We start from the raw sequence: 17,065 nt of genomic DNA, 5'->3' as shown, positions 1-17,065 counted from the left end.
GCTCAGAGCCATTTGAACCATATTTTTGTCCAGCAATACAGTTTCTCGTTTTTACAAGAATTCCGAAGCGTTTTTTTGCAACCACTGGAAAATTGCGCCGCACAATCAGCAGTTGATTTTAAATTTTGATATTTCAGTCCGTGCTACTGTCAGTATAAGATCATCTTGTCTTCTGAGACATTAAACCGGTTTTTTGGTAAAAAGTCATTCAACGTTTGTATTACATGTGCTCGTACGCTAGTATGAGCGGTCAGTGTCGCTATTAACATTATGCAGTCCGGTGGCGCTACGTTGGTGTCATGTGAAAACTGTCGGGAAAAAGCAGCTGGCACCATGTTTGTGTCTTGCGCAGAACAAGCGGGCAAGCGCTGATGATATCACTGTGGTGCTGTGATCAAAGCTATCAAACGAACGCCAATATCACGTGTGTCCTATGTTAAGAAACAATAAGCTACAGACAAATGAGCAAGTGGTTTGCTTCTATAAAACCTCGTACTCTTTGATAACGGCAAACGAAGAAGAAGAAGACACAGTTATACGTGATGACTGAGAGGACAGATTGTCTGATATTCCAGCTATATTTGAGGATTGCGATGAAGTAGAGGACATTACATAGCCAGAAAAACAGACTGAAGCAGAATATCCGAATGACAATGAAATGCGTACACGGAGAATTCAGCGAACGCCACAGTTGCCAAATGATGTGGATGAATAAGAGGAAGATGACAGTATACGTAGAGTGGTTAGATGTTGATTTTCCGAGGGCCAATAATGAATTTGAAGGATCCGCAGGTCGTAACGTATTTCCGATGGATATACAAAGCGTCGAGAATTTCATTGAATTAATTATTGGGAAATATTTGTTTGGACTTATTAGTATCGAAACAAATACTGACCACAATCAGAATTCAAACAGGGGGGAAGTCAGAGAATAAAAGTGCAAAATTTGTCGACATGAAGGCAGTGGAACTTAGAGAATGGTTTAGGCTTGTCATTCTGAGAATCATAAAAAGAAACAATGATGGACTTCTGTTTGCAATATTGGAAACAGAAGTATTTCGCAAAACTATGTCTCGTAATAGATTTCGACAAATATTACCATTTTACAGGTTTTGGGTAACAATAACAGCCCGGATAATGCCGACGAACTCTTCGAAATGCAAACTATAATTGATTATTCCTCTAAAAAGTCTTAAGAAAATTTTAAGCATGGTCAAAATACGTCGATCGATGAAGGAATGATACAATGGCGTGGAAGATCACGTATAGTCCATCGATAATTATACAGTGTGGTGTACTCGTCCTGACGCTGTGAGATTCCTCCGTGGGATGTATTTTCTCTTTCAAAATATACTCTGGCGTTGGACGGGATACAGTGACGGAACTATTGACACACGTTTTTGGAAAATGGCACAATCTATACATGGATAATTACTACAACAGTGTAGAGCTCACGGAGCATTCGCTTTCAAAGAAATGTAGGGTTTGTTGAACGCTGCAGTAAAACAGGATTTCTAGCAAAGTTACAGAGCACAAAAGTAAACTTGTTTGAAACTAAATATCAATGAAAAAGTGATATACTCACACAACTATAGAGAACATCGAGGAACAAAATGATCCGAATAATTTCTGCCATACATAATACCAATTTAGTTAACAAGCAAAAAATATGTAGAAAAACCAATCGTACGATTCAGAAATCTGAGAATGTAAGGGAATATAATAATTACATGAAGAAAGTGTATCAGGCAAACCAATTCCATATAACATTACAATGCGGGATGCAAGAGTCTCCGACTCCATGATTATTTTTGTTGACAATATGAGAATCCTGGATCAAGGATCATTCACCTGGTACTACCGAGTATCTGGAGGTCTCAACTACATAGCGTGCTTCCAATCGTGATTCAGTCAACATACTTTTCAGGCAGCTAAAGCTACGCAAACGAGAAGCACGAAGGTGCCACGCATGTAAAAAAAAAAAAAAAAAAAAGATTAGGGCAACAAAAGTAATATATAAGTCTTGTAGAGTCTCTTTACGCCTCGGAGATGGTTTTGCTTCCTATCATTTAAAAGAGGAATACTAAATATTGAAGAAAATATCAGTCAGCAGTGAATAAATATTTCAAACAAGAAAATCTTGCATTTGGTTACATGCAGTGAAACATGTTTCTGCGAGGCAGATTGGGAACGCAAAAACAACAACCGATAAAAAAAAACTATTCAGAAACAGTGTAATCAGTTGTAACAACTAACTGTTTGCAACGTATAAAAAAAATTTGTCATGGGGTGGATCGACCACATAAAAAAGTGCACAAAAGAAATAGCAGAAAGCAACTCACTTAAAAAAGAAACACTCAGAAACAGGTTTGACTTTATATCCCCCAAATTTCGGGAAAATAGAGGGACAGGATTGATATCTCATGGGAACTGACGATGAGTTTCGTAAAATTTGAGGCTGTGTGATCTCCTGAAGACCTCGAAAAGCCACCGGCAAGAACCGACACGATCAGAGTCAGTCGTACCGGCATCAAACAAAAGAATCGCCATTAAACATGCGGACGGCATAGTTTTGATCGGGTCGCTATTAACTTTGAACAGTGACACTGAGATCATGAATATAAAGAAAATAGTTAATTAAATTCGAGGAACTCTATGAGAGTTCGAAGGCCTTAAATATCACAAAATTACTGTTTCCAGTGTTGTTGTCGTTTGAGATGGGTAACTGAAATAAAGTTTATTCGTTGCCAAAACTCAGTGACATTCTAGCAGCTGGTACATCACATCGTTTTTGTGTATTTGCGTGCAGTTGCCATAACACATTGTATGTAATTAAGTATTAAGAAATTGTCATTTAATTGGATATTTTTTGCATCTCCAACAAACCACAGTGATAAACAAATAGAGTATAACACACTAGGATCTTCTTATCATAATACCGTGACTGAAATCCAGATAGCACTTGGTACACCACACCAGGACACTAGGTTTTATTGTTAAGGGCTTATAAATAATTCCCACTATTTTTCATTGATCAGGCTTCGTTTACACATATAATCATACCTTGACTATCTGAGTCTATTTATCGCTTTTCGCCTTCTTACTTGTCACCGTTTTACCTCTTGCTAACGTTGAAAGAGTGATAATCAGAGACGTCTCAAAAGATGATATTATATATATAACGGCGCTGGTCTCACTACTTAGAAACTGATTTTCATGGCGTATTAGTATGCATTTATATTTCAGTCTTAAATTGCGTCCTTAGTCTGTGACTAGTATCATCATAAAAGGTTGAAATGGCTCCAAGCACTATGGGACTTAACATCTGAGTCATCAGTCCCCTAGACTTAGAACTACTTAAACCTCACTAACATAAGGACATCACACACATCCTTCCCCGAGGCAGGATTCGAACCTGCGACAGTAGCAGCAGTGCGGTTCCTGACTAAAGCGCCTAGAACAGCTCGGCCACAGAGGCCGGCTAGTATCACCATTTCAATGACTGTGGACCAGCTGTTTACTTTTCAGTGTGACATTTACCGTAAGATGAGTAATAGCTTCACTGTTTTTGTCTTGCGGATGAGCGATAGAAAACGTGTGTAGTAAACTGCAAGTTCACTGTTACTGAGTTGATCGAATTTCAGATATCTTCTCACTGTATTAGGATATAATCAAAGAGAAGGAAAGCGAATCAAAAGCTACGTTTTATTCGTTTTGTTAATCTTGTCAAGGAACGAGAGTGGTCGGATGTTTATAGTGCCGATAACATAGATGATAAATATAATGCCTTCCTTAACAAATTTCTCATGCTCAGTGCCTTCCATTTGAACGTTCTCAACGGGCTATTAGCAGTAATAGGCAGCCCGGATGCCTGACCAGTGGGATAAGGATATCATGTAGAACAAAGTGGGAATTATATCAAAATGTTAGAAGTAGTCACAATCAACCTACAGTAGCCCACTACAAACAGTATTTTAAGGTGCTTAAAAGCGTTATTAGAAAGACAAAGAGTATGTGGTATGCAAATAGAATAGCTAATTCCAGGATAAAATTTAAATAATATGGTCAGTTGTGAAGGAGGTGTCTGGTCAACAGTACAAGGTCGACGACATAAAGTCAGTTAGCAGTAAAAATATTTCTATTACTGATAAATAAGATATATGTGCAGTAGTTAACAATCATTTTTTGAGCATTGTTGGTGAATTAAATAAAAATTTTGTTTCTACAGAGAATCATATAACTTTCTTGGCAAATCCCTTTCCGAAATTGATGTCTGAAAACTCCTCTGTGATACAGACAAGAGGGAGATTGAGTCAACAATATAAACTAACCTCCGGAGGCATTAACAAATGCCTGCTCAAGACATCCTCTCTACTAGATATGTAAATGAAACCCAAGGCGTTGTCGACATACCCAGAAGCTGAATATTTTTTAATTGCTAGTCTTGAGCCGAAATTAGAATCATACACTGACTCTCAGAGTAAAATAAGAAATAGAAACAGAAAGGGAAGTTGCACATAATGAAGCAACTATTGGAATGGCGTAAATGTGCCACGCACAGAGAGTCTAGAACAATCTGAAATATTATGCAATATCATGGCAGGAAGTCTATTTACCGCAGGAAAGTTTACAATCCAATAATTCCGTTTCATAGCACGAAGTCATAGCGACCTTCGGAATTATGAATAGTGCGAGAGATACGATCACGCATTCACAAAGATATCTCATTTATCTCAAAGAGTGATCATCAGATGGTAGTTGCAGTTGGTTGCCTAAATCTCACTATTATCACTATTACACACTGGTCTACTTTTCCTCCATGTTCCAAATAGGAAAAACGAATATCCGCTGTCGTACATGTCAAACGTGCACGCTGATACTGGGAATTAGCACAAAAACTTTGAGTTTTGATGCTGTCTTATTTTAAAACCTGTATAGGCCTCCGGAGGTGCATCAAGAATATTACACATGGCATTAGAACTTCACAGAGGACTGAAAACATTTGACATCACTTGCTCTGGTGGTGTGAAGCCTGCTGTGGTGGTGTGGAACTTGACAGTGGTCTTTTGGTTCACGCTAACCTTAAGATGTTTCTATACTAGGATACAGTGACCTAATATGTGCAATGAAAATGACCGTACTGTGGACGGAAATAACTTTCGAAATACATCGCTGGTAGTTCTGCGCTACAGTTCATTATGGCTCATATCAAACATTGCACATTATGGACATAGTCCAGTGCACCTAACGGCCAAAACTACGCCGAATCGTGCTCAACTTATATGATTTCTGGTCTTATCAAGAAATAGTATGCTTATGCTGCTGCCTTCCATGCCGCAAGAACATTCATCTCCTATGGGTGAGGTCATGAATTTCATTTGGTGGCTCTTGTCAAAAACAGGATTTTACAATTCACGAATGACAACAACAGTGACCACGTTTCATGCGTTTTGCGGTTGTAGTCTATCATGCAAGGTGTTTCATTTGGTACATGGGTACATAACGGTTTTCCTAACAATCATGCCAGGCGACTAGCAGAAAGTGTGTTTTGGTGATTCAACGACCGGTTTCCTTGCATAATTAAACTGGAGATTCATTTCCAGTCATGCCGAATTGAAACATATATTTAACTAAAAGTCTTTCGACAAGGAAGGATAACATGTTTCCAGATGTAATATGAGGATATACGAAAGGAAAACTGAAAAATTGAGTTGAATAAAACTTCGTGAAATACCTTGTCTTTAGAAACAACATATTCATTTACTGACAGAAAGCCTGTTTTCACATTTGCAAGAGATCAATGTTGCTGGCCATCTCTGGAAGAAATAATTTTACTTTCTGAATAACAGGACTACTGCAAAATGTGTGGTCATTTACTTTATCAAAGCTCCCCTCAAATCCGCCTGAACGAACGCAAATACCATTGACTCCCTAATAGCTGAGCCACCGAACATTAGTTTCCAGTGACTAAATTAATCAAGTGCCGTTACATTGACACAGTGGCAGACAGGCAAGGCCCGCTGCTTTCGTGGACGTATGCCAGGCTCGTTATCAGCGTCGCATACCTAAATGCGTAATACACCGGCACTGACTTCATTAAATCGTTTTCTGTCTGCGGAGCGATGCAATCACTGCTACTGCTAGAATGGAATGTAAATCACTTGGTGCTTTAAAAAGGGCAACAAAGTAATGCTCATACAGAAGACAAACAAATTTCATGTAATTTTCCCACGGAAAATGATACATACAAATTTTTTCTGCTTTCATGACGCGTGCTCTTCACAATGAAATTAGGATGAGGTAATATAGCTCTCAGATGTCGTCTACGGTAAAGACGAGCTCCGTTTTAATCTGGTCACAATCTTCAGTTTACCTCAATACTTTGTGGCAGCGTGAATATACGCTCTTCGATCATAAGCATTTTAGTTTTTGTTTTGACATGTGCGTTGCTTCGCAGTGGCAATAACTACCTATTATACGGAGTTGTGACGAAGCAGGATTGGACTAGTTGATATACACTCCTAATTTATAGGTTAAAGCATACATGATCTATTTTTTCTAGTATTTTTACTAAAAAATTAATGATAATATCGCGATAGTGAGCACACGACACACAAAATGTCAGTTTTGCATAAACAAAAATTCCCTTTATGACATTATTATTCAGACCATGCCATTTACTGTTATGATTGTATTGTAATAATTAATTTCACGAGAAATTCAGTAGTTCAAAAGTTATTATAATTATAAAATTTAGCACAGCCATCTATTTATAAACACAACGTGAATCAATATGTTATATCTACAGGAAAAAACCCATTCACTAGAATGTGATTACATTCGTTTGAACTTCATTAATTTATCAGATATTTCAACTACCTCAAACATGCGGAACAGATTATGACTAAAGTACTGTTACATACAAGGATCTATTCGCATACTTTTGTTAATCCAAAGTCTCTGCATCCGATGACACATATATTATGTGATAATCTTCACCAATGAAAAATTACGTAATTTTCAATTTCATCGTTCGATATGGGTGCCATATTTGCGATCCAGTGAATACAAGTGTATATACATAGCTTAAACAGATACTGTTGACATCCAGTGTTTGTTTAACCACATATGACCATAGCTTCAACTGCCAATTAGGAGTGAACGTGATAGCCTACGAGACTTTCAGTTTATAACTGATAATCAGATTGCTTGATACTCTAGCACGAGTCTTTATAAGGCCAAAGCTCCCACTATTTGAGTCGGTCTGCTTTGAGTCTACGTTCAGTCTTAGCTTTGACTTCACTTCGATCAGTACAAGTCTTGGTATTGCAGAGATCGCACCACTGGTTTATATTCCTTCCTCACCACGTTTCGTTTACAGGACAGTATGCAGTGCGTCTCGTATTTGTGTTTTTTTACATCAGTCTCTGGAACCGTTATATTGCAATACAGTGCTGCATAACCAGCACTGTGTGAACTCATCTGCAGGTTGTGGCCGGCCAGGGTGACCGAGCGGTTCTGGGCGCTACAGTCTAGTACCGCGCGACCGCTACGGTCGCAGGTTCGAATCCTGCCTCGGGCATTGGTGTGTGTTATGTTCTTATGTTAGATAGGTTTAAGTAGTTCTAAGTTCTAGGGGACTGATGACTTCAGAAGTTAAGTCCCATAGTGCTCAGAGCCATCTGAACCATCTGCAGGTTGTGAGCAGTATTTGTTAGAATGCGAGCAACACTCTGTGATTAAATGTACAATTACTGTCACCTTGTGTTGGGGGAATATTATTAATATGTTATGTGCCTGTAATATACTTAATATTTTCTCAAATGATTGTCAATGAACTGTTATTGGCACTATTAATAATGATGCAAGCCGTCGCCTGCTTTAATCATAAATATACGGCTGAGAGATGTTAAATGCTATTATCGTTACATAAAGAAAAGTATTGTATTAACAATAACCTTCAAATCGTGAGCTACACCCTAATTATTTATATATGAAATTAGCAAATTTACACATGACACTTTGTCTATGCCTGCCGTTACTTCCAGAACTCAAATTAGTAGTGTAATTAATTAATTTAATAAGATTGAACCTAAACTTCCTGGTGTACCCATGTACCACCACAATAAAATAAAAACAGTGGATCGTTGATAGAGTATGAATGAGAAGAATGGCATATTTAAGTGACCAAAATAATGAGAAGTTTTTGTAACTAGAACTAGCTTAATGACAAATTTTTGTAACTACAACTTACACAAAAATGATAAACACAAATCCGAAAAGGAATGGTGTTTGATTGGCAAAGCGTATGTTGGGGTGGAAGATATACAGATTCTTACCTGAATTAATCCTTTTTACAAGGCAATCTGACTTCGTTTTACTCCAAACCGGTGCAGCAGTGTTTTACCCTTTCTCCCTTGATTCAGGCGGCAGCAGAAAACGGCACGCTGTGGACGAGGAGCAGCGCGTTGCTGCAGTTGTAATGTTGTGACGCGCCCACGAAATTTGCAGACTACGGGATCCGGCGTTCTGATTATCAGAACCCGGGAAACTTCCCTATTACAATCCTGAAATCCCGGCAGCGTTCAGTGTTAGGTGCACCCATTCGCTGGTCTGGCCAGACCAATTTGACTCACAGGAACAATGGTGCGTGCTGGAATTGTCAAACATCAGATGGCCGTCCTAGGACGAATAAGTTCCACCTTGTGACAAATGATGCATCCGAGATGATATGCAGTTCCACTATCCGTGCAGTTAGAATCTGCCACTGGCTCTTAGTCCACTACCAGATACAGACCACAAGTCTCACACACTAGAGAAAGATCTGAAGTTCTCTACCAGCGGTGGAGCAGAAGACAAAGAAAGAAAAGAGTCACAAAGACCTTCCATCAGCCCACGGTGAAGAAGCCGAGTTGGCAAAAACGAAACTGCCCCCACATTGTACAAACCAATCAAGCCATCCTCAACTCGTTGAATCTCCCTTCTTGACTGTTCTGTTGCACTGGTAGCCAATTCAGACACAGCACCAGGGTTCCCACGCTGGGGGCGCGAGCTCTCACTTTGCATATCCTGGGAGGAGCCAATCAGCGACTCCAAATCTCTCATGTCTGAGAAAAGGAGATTTTAGACTAGGGAAGCGTCGTTCTCACGGTAAGCATGGCCATGTTTTTGGCAAAACAAAAGAAATCTACCTAAACGGGACCACATACTCTCCTTTACGAAGAGCTCAACTTTTTCCAGATAAAACATTCCAATTTCTGAAATAAGGCGGTTAAGTTCTCCAGACAGTTGTGCCCGTGAAATATATATATCTCTGTCACTCGCCAAAAGAACGTGGCAATTTCCTGGCATCAGAGAAGTTACAGTCTTGCTTCCACTAAACATGTCCACTAGCAACTGTGTATCATCCCAGTTTCTAACTTGAGATTGTAGGGAGTCGTATGACCTTTCAACGTTTGCACAAAGGTTCAGTCTACAGCTTCCTCCATCCACTTTCTGCCAACTGGCCACCTTCGCGACGATCTTCTGCCTGGCCCAGGTAAAATGTTTTGCGAACCAGCATCCTCCTGTCTGACTCCAAATGGAAGAAAGAGAGTGCTACAGCCAGAAGTCCCTCTGCAGGTACATCCACTGAGTACTGCTTCCCAGTATCACTCACACAGCCTGATCGCTGCACTCAGATTTTATGGCCCCCAATCCCTCTCTCTCTCCGACAAGTTCTGTACAGGTTACACATGCAGTTATAACAACATTCTGCCCACAATTTCCTCACGTAAGAAAATCATAAATGAGAGAATGACGTGCCACCTCTCAATGATTTGTCATAGTCATTTGTATAAAGACTAGCAGACAACGTGACACTTAATGTTCTTTTGTGTGATTCGCAAATGTCCATTTCCCTTATCTGTTAGAGACATTTGAAATGAATGAGACCTAGTCATCATCTATAGCAAATTAGTGACATAAATAATAAGAGGAAGATTTTTGTGTGTCAAACTACAAATAAACTGTCTGACATTCCATTTACTAGGATACTGAATCCTGTCACATAAGTTTGCAGATGGTGAACCAGCGTGTGTGTGCAGCTACCGAGTGCAGACACTTCTACAGGTAGGTGCCAAAACGTGACAATGTCAGTAGGTTTACAATATAATGTATTTACACAATTTGATTTTTTTTTCTTTAATGTCAGTCTACAAGAAAATTTGTGAAATGTAAATGAACCACAAATAAATGTTATCTCTCAAGCAGAAACGTAGTGTCTACCAACACATGTAATTTTATGTGCTGTGGCGTCAGCACCAACACCGCCTAATGCTCTTTTGTATACATTACAGTAAGTTTCATAATTTCTGTATGGTCTCTGCTTACTATTCTTGTTAAAAACATCGCTCTTTTTTTGTTTTCAGTCTCTTCATGTCTTTTACGACCTGAAATGTACGTCCAGTAAGTATCTGTGTAGTATGCTCATTCTTGTGTTCATGCCCGCCAGCCGTCTGAACCCAGCTGTGGAACGCATCTGTATATAATCGTAAGTAATCACTAGTTCGTACTAAGAAGGAGTGCTGAAAAGTAATGCATCTGAATGTTTTAATGTGAAAACTCTTAAAACATTTTTAAATGATACTAACTTTATTAAGATTATGCATCTTCACACTTCATGTCTACATATTTACTTTTCAACATAGTCATCCTGGCGATGAGCGCGTTTCTCCCGACGTGAGAGTTGTGTGTTGATACGGTCCCTGTAGAATATTTGACTTTGTGGATGGAGCAACAACCGCATCTTTGCTTGCAACACTTCATCACTAGAAAAGTGAAGTCTTCGACAGCATCATTAAGTTTTGGAAACAGATGAACATCAGGGTTTAAATAGCGAATCCGGCTTTCATCATCTGTCACAATGCTGTTAAGGAAACCATTACCCTCACGCTAAAAGCACAAATGGAATTGTTGACAGATGTCCAGTCTCCTGTGGTTCAAATGACATCTGAAGTCACCTTACCCCCCTACAACTTACAACTACTTAAACCTAACTAACCTAAGTACATCACACACATCCATCACCGAGGCAGGATTCGAACCTGCGACCGTAGCGGTCACGCTCTTACTGACTGAAGCGCCCAGAACCGCCCGGGCACACTGGCCGACTCTCCATTGTTTAACGTGAAGAGTGAGTTCTCACAGTTTTTTGTACAGCAGTTCTCCAACGTTGGACTGTACACGCTCTCGTGATATGCCATACTTACCTGAGAACTATGTCCTGGTTATCAGAAGATTTTCTGTAAAGAGTTTATTAACCCAATTCCGATAAGTCCCGTCGCGGTCGTCCACTCGGAACTCTGTCACACTTGCTGAGGTGGCCAACGTCGTTTCCTTCACTGCAAGAGCGAACCACCCAACGTCACATGTTGATGATATCGATACAATTGTCACCGTACACGACTTCCATTCTGCTGTAGTCTTCAATTGGAGAAACGTTTTCTGTGGCTAGAAACACGATACAGCACGTTGTTTCTCACGCACCGACGTAATTACGTCACACGCTGCCCCATTCCCCACTACAATTCGGAGCCCTCTAGTGGCAGAGGGCTGCGTCAGCGAAGCGGGAAATTCAACCGAGTTGTATCACGACATGTAATATCTCAACCGATATTGGAAACAGACAAAAAATATCAGAGGTATTACTTAGAAGCACACTTTCATTTATTACATTTTAAGTGTATGTTAGTGACTTTAGTTTACTGTAGAAATAACGTCATGTGAGGCAAATGTGGCTGTTGTCATAGGTTATCATGTGGGAAACATCTCAGGACTATGGGTTAATGTCTGATTGTAGCGGGAGAGCCAGTTAAGCATCAGATAAGGCTCTCCCAATGAGCTGTAGATCATGCACTCCAGACAAGCGAATCGTTGAAGAGGCAATAAATATTCGTGCCCTTCAGGCAGAATGAGAAACTGTGTATTTTTTACTTCAGTCGTTGAAAGGGTAAGAGACGATGGGCACTGGCTAAAGGTAACAAGTAACAGGTAAAAGGACTAAACCTCAGAAATCACATGTCACATCCCAGTTAAAAATTAGTTTCTGCTTTTAACTAACAAAAGAGAAGAGCCTCAACCAATTTTTGAGCGCAGGAGATGCAGCAGACAAGTGGGTACAGCTTCAATGCCACAGCGGTAAAAAAGTAAAGTTCAAAGTATAGAGTCCAGCTGCTAGGTATCACTCGCAGAGGTGTAAGCCAAATGCTACAGGAGAAGGCAGGTGTAGACTATCTAGTGCATGTATCATGAAACCTAGCACCAAGCTTAGCCAGGTGACAGAGAAAATTGGGGCTTAGTGCAGGGATTTTGAGGAGGGGTACCTACAATAAAATGGTTCAAATGAGCATGATGAGACTTAACTTCTGAGGTCATCAGTCGCCTAGAACTTATAACTACTTAAACCTAACTAACCTAAGGACATCACACACATCCATGCCCGAGGCAGGATTCAAACCTGCGACCGTAGCGGTAGCGCGGTTCAAGACTGTAGCGCCTAGAACCGCTCGGCCACTCAGGGTGGCCCTACACTGAAAGAAGAAACAAACAGACTGGCTAGTACCTTAGAGTATAGGATTAAAGGTGATATGGAAGGCATTGGCGCAGCAGCAGCACACATTCATGAGGGGCATGTGGAGGCTACGAAGCGCTATGATCAGCCCTGGCGTAACACATGTGTCACATGTGGAAACACGGAGTAGAGCGGACGGCTTTGCACTGAAACAAAGTCTCTTTGTGTTGCACTGCCGGCCGGGGTGGTCGAGTGGTTCTGGGCGCTGCAGTCTGGAACCGCGCAATCGCTACGGTCGCAGGTTCGAATCCTGCCTCGGGCATGGATGTGTGTGTTGTCGGTAGGTTAGTTAGGTTTAAGTAGTTCTAAGTTCTAGGGGACTGATGACGCCAGAAGATAAGTCCCATAGTGCTCAGATCGATTTGAACCATTTTTTGTGTTGCACCTCTTGCTGAAATATGGCAATAGGGATACATATATCGCTGCCTGCACTTGAATAGCAGGAGGGAGAAGAGATGAAGTGAACACGCTGCATAAGGCTTAAGACAGGCCAGAAATATACAACAGAAAATCCCCATGATTACTGGAGTCAGAGGGGCATATTTCTCGGGAACAGAACAGAATTCTGATACATATAAAAGTTTGCAGAAAAGTTACATTACTTAGAAGAATATGCTTATGAGTCGTCACTGCAAAATACTTCTCTTGTTATATCAACAGTCTACAGGTCTCCTCTAAGAATATGTCAATTTTTTGAGAAATTTAAATGTTTCTGGATGCTTTGTATGAGATAAAAATCAGCAGTTAGTAGTTAAAGAGATTTCAGTACAGATTTCTTAAGAGATTTCGGCAGGAGAGAAAACTTAATTATATTTTTGTAAAACTTCCTGGCAGATTAAAACTGTGTGCCCGACCGAGACTCGAACTCGGGACCTTTGCCTTTCGCGGGCAAGTGCTCTACCAACTGAGCTACCGAAGCACGACTCACGCCCGGTACTCACAGCTTTACTTCTGCCAGTACCTCGTCTCCTACCTTCCAAACTTTACAGAAGCTTCTGTAAAGTTTACTTTACAGAAGCTTCTGTAAAGTTTGGAAGGTAGGAGACGAGGTACTGGCAGAAGTAAAGCTGTGAGTACAGAAGCTTCTGTAAAGTTTGGAAGGTAGGAGACGAGGTACTGGCAGAAGTAAAGCTGTGAGTACCGGGCGTGAGTCGTGCTTCGGTAGCTCAGTTGGTAGAGCACTTGCCCGCGAAAGGCAAAGGTCCCGAGTTCGAGTCTCGGTCGGGCACACAGTTTTAATCTGCCAGGAAGTTTCATATCAGCGCACACTCCGCTGCAGAGTGAAAATCTCATTCTATATTTTTGTAGTTTGGATCTGATAACAGTATGAATTCGTCAACTCACGTGCAGCAAGACAGCAGGACCGCGATTGATAAAATTTTATACAGACAGTGTTCAGGCTGAAACAATTAACGTGTACCAAATTGTTAATGAGATACTTTACAGTGGAGGAAAATTAATGGAAATAACTCAATTAGCACTGTATCACCTCACAGATTTGAGAGCTATTTTTGTAAAAAGCAGTGAGGTTTGCTAATAACATGTTAAGAATATGTTGAAAGGAGTGGTATGAAGTGAGATATAAATAGAAAGAAATGCTAATGTGAAATTCGCCGTATTCTATTTATATCAGCTTTCTGATATAGCTTTTCTAAAAAGATCCAGAAAGTCTATTAAAAAGCAAGAAAGCTAAGGATAACTAAAAGGGTTCACATATCGCGTAAGACGACAAGAGAATTTCATACGAAAACCAGAAAAATTCAAGATTCCAAATTACAAGCACTGTACAAAAAATACTATATTAATCTAAGGCAAGCCATTCAAATGTCCAGAAATATGCTCGTCCCAACACAAATCAACAATAAAGATAATAAAATGAAAAAATATATGACATATTGTGAAATACGAGACAGGACAACCAGTCAGTTTACAACATACTATAACAACTGAACTAATAATAATGGTGTCACTGGTAACTAATAAGTTTCATGTTTGTTTAATCATTAATTTCTAAATGTGGGAGCAAAAAGAGGATTCAGTGGTACAGTTGGAGAAGGAAGACCCTATCTTAAAAGCATTATTTCTCACAGCTTTAAGCAACTAGAGGTAACATCAAAATCTTTCACTGAGTAATAGAATTATAAGAATTATAAAAAATAATGCTCACATTGTGTTAATGGAATTTCGAACGAAATTCTGAAAATTTGTTTTAACTTAATAAGTAATTTCCTTGGTGATATACACAATGTATTACTGGCACATATAATTTTTCCATATCGATTGAAATATGTAGTACTTCAAGTACTTGTTAAGAAAGGTGAAGGTGGAAAGCAAGATTTACATCATTATCGTCCAAGTTTCTTACAGATGTCTTCTTTAAAAATGTTCTAAAAGGTTACGTACTCAACAACAGTCTCACATTTAAGTAGAAACAGCTGAATAAGGACATCACATTTTGATTCCAGAGCAGTTGCTCCAATAAGATTGCCATTTATGCATTCACTTACAAAATATTACCAATATTAAATACTAAAATATCACCATTTGATGTTTTTGAGTATCTCTCCAAGGCATTTGATTGTGAGGGTCATTTAACTATCTTAGAAAACATTATTATTATGGAACTTCTGTCTTTACACGCAGCTGCTTAGACTCATACTTACCAAACAGAATGCAAACTGTGTTGGCGAATCTAAAAAGCATCGAAAGGAGAAAAATGTTTAGTCATAGGGAAGTAATCAGGAAAGAAGTCTCAGAGGGTTCAGTTTCGGAGCCGCTCCAGTTCCTTGCGTATAAGAATGGCCTTCCACTCAACTTTCATCAAGCAGAATTACTACTTCTTGCAGACGATACTAGTGTTGAAATAAAATCCATTAGAGACAAAGCAACCAAATACGCTGTTTATGAAGTTTTTTAAAGAATTATTAAGTGATTCTCTGGAAATTGTCTGTCTATAAATTTTCAGAAACTGTGCTGCATTCGGTTCTGTACAGCAACTGCTCGAAAGTGGTTTCCTCCTAAAATAGCGAAAAAATTTTCTAATTTATTTTATAATCTTTAAATGCACTAATAGGAGCTAGGACGTACATGGTATGATGTACTGCCTAAGAATCATGCAGAAATTACTTGAAAATGGCCTAAGGTCGAAATTGTACAATCGTGTATGAAATAAAGAGAAAGACAGCCGAGGGCATTATGAAATCATTCAAGAAATTTTTCGTAGCTGCAGGCTCTACCGCAATGAAAATTATTATACTGAGAAAGTGATGTCTGTGAATAATTTATTCACTGGATTTCATTATGATTATACTCCCACTGATCCGTTTCTATAGTTTTATGTTAGTCCTGCATGCTACCTCAGTATTACTGTAGACTGCACGTAGACTCTCCGTGAGATGCCTGCGGCTGCTGTAGCGCCCCCACCGGGAACAAGCTGTCGTCGGGGTATCTAGAATCTGTAGTTCATATCGATAATTTGGCTGAGTGGGGAATCCGAAGCGCTGTCGGATCCTAAAAAGGTGAGAGACAGATTTGGTGAAGTAGTTGGGAAAAGTGCTCTGCATCTCTAAGGCAAATAGCATACAACACGCTGATGTGACCAATTCTATATCACTGATGCAGCCTTTGGACCTCTTGGTCAGTAAGAACGATGACTGATTACGAACGATTTCAGAGACACGCTCGCAGGACCACAACAGATCTATGCAGGCCATAGTGTTACAGAAAGGTTGGGGGAACTTAAGTGGGAATCTTTGCAAGGAATACATTGTTATTCACGCAAATTGATGTCGAGAGAAGCGGTATTTGAGTAAGGATATACAATCGTTCTGCTGTCGCCATCATATATCTTGTTTATAAGCCACGAAACTGAGATAAACGATGTACAGTCATTCCCCGCGCACAGTGTGCAAGAAGACTATTTCAGAGAATGGCTAACACTGGTGCTAAGTATCTTCTACCAAGCACTCTGCGGTGCCATGCAGAGTACAAATGTCGATTGTGAGGTGCCAGTTTCGCGCTGTTTAGCATACCCCTAAGATGCTATACTGTAATTCTGATCCTTGGTGACCTATAGAGAAGGGGAGCTCCACATAAGATCATGAAAATTTAAGAAACAAAAGAAGCTCGCGCAACAGAAACGTATCATTGAAGGGAAACAAATACGGGTTGATCATTCAAGCAAGATAACACGTGCACTGGGTCACACATGGATATCGTAGTGAAGGGCTCATTTATTTACAAAAGAAACTAGCAGTCACTGCAAAAACCGAGTTATTGTCATAAAGCATCGAACATATTAGTAATCCACCGCGAGAAGTAGGTGAACACTTAATAAGTGGACAGGGGATCGTAATCATGAAACAGAAATGAAACAAGAAATCATGAAACACAGGTGGATGAAGACAATAAAGGTATAATGATGAAACTAAATCGCGGATACGGACAATGACAGCA

The sequence above is a fragment of the Schistocerca americana genome, chromosome X (genome assembly GCF_021461395.2).
Source record: "Schistocerca americana isolate TAMUIC-IGC-003095 chromosome X, iqSchAmer2.1, whole genome shotgun sequence".
NCBI lineage: Eukaryota > Metazoa > Arthropoda > Insecta > Orthoptera > Acrididae > Schistocerca > Schistocerca americana.
Note: the sequence above shows the minus strand (reverse complement) of the source record.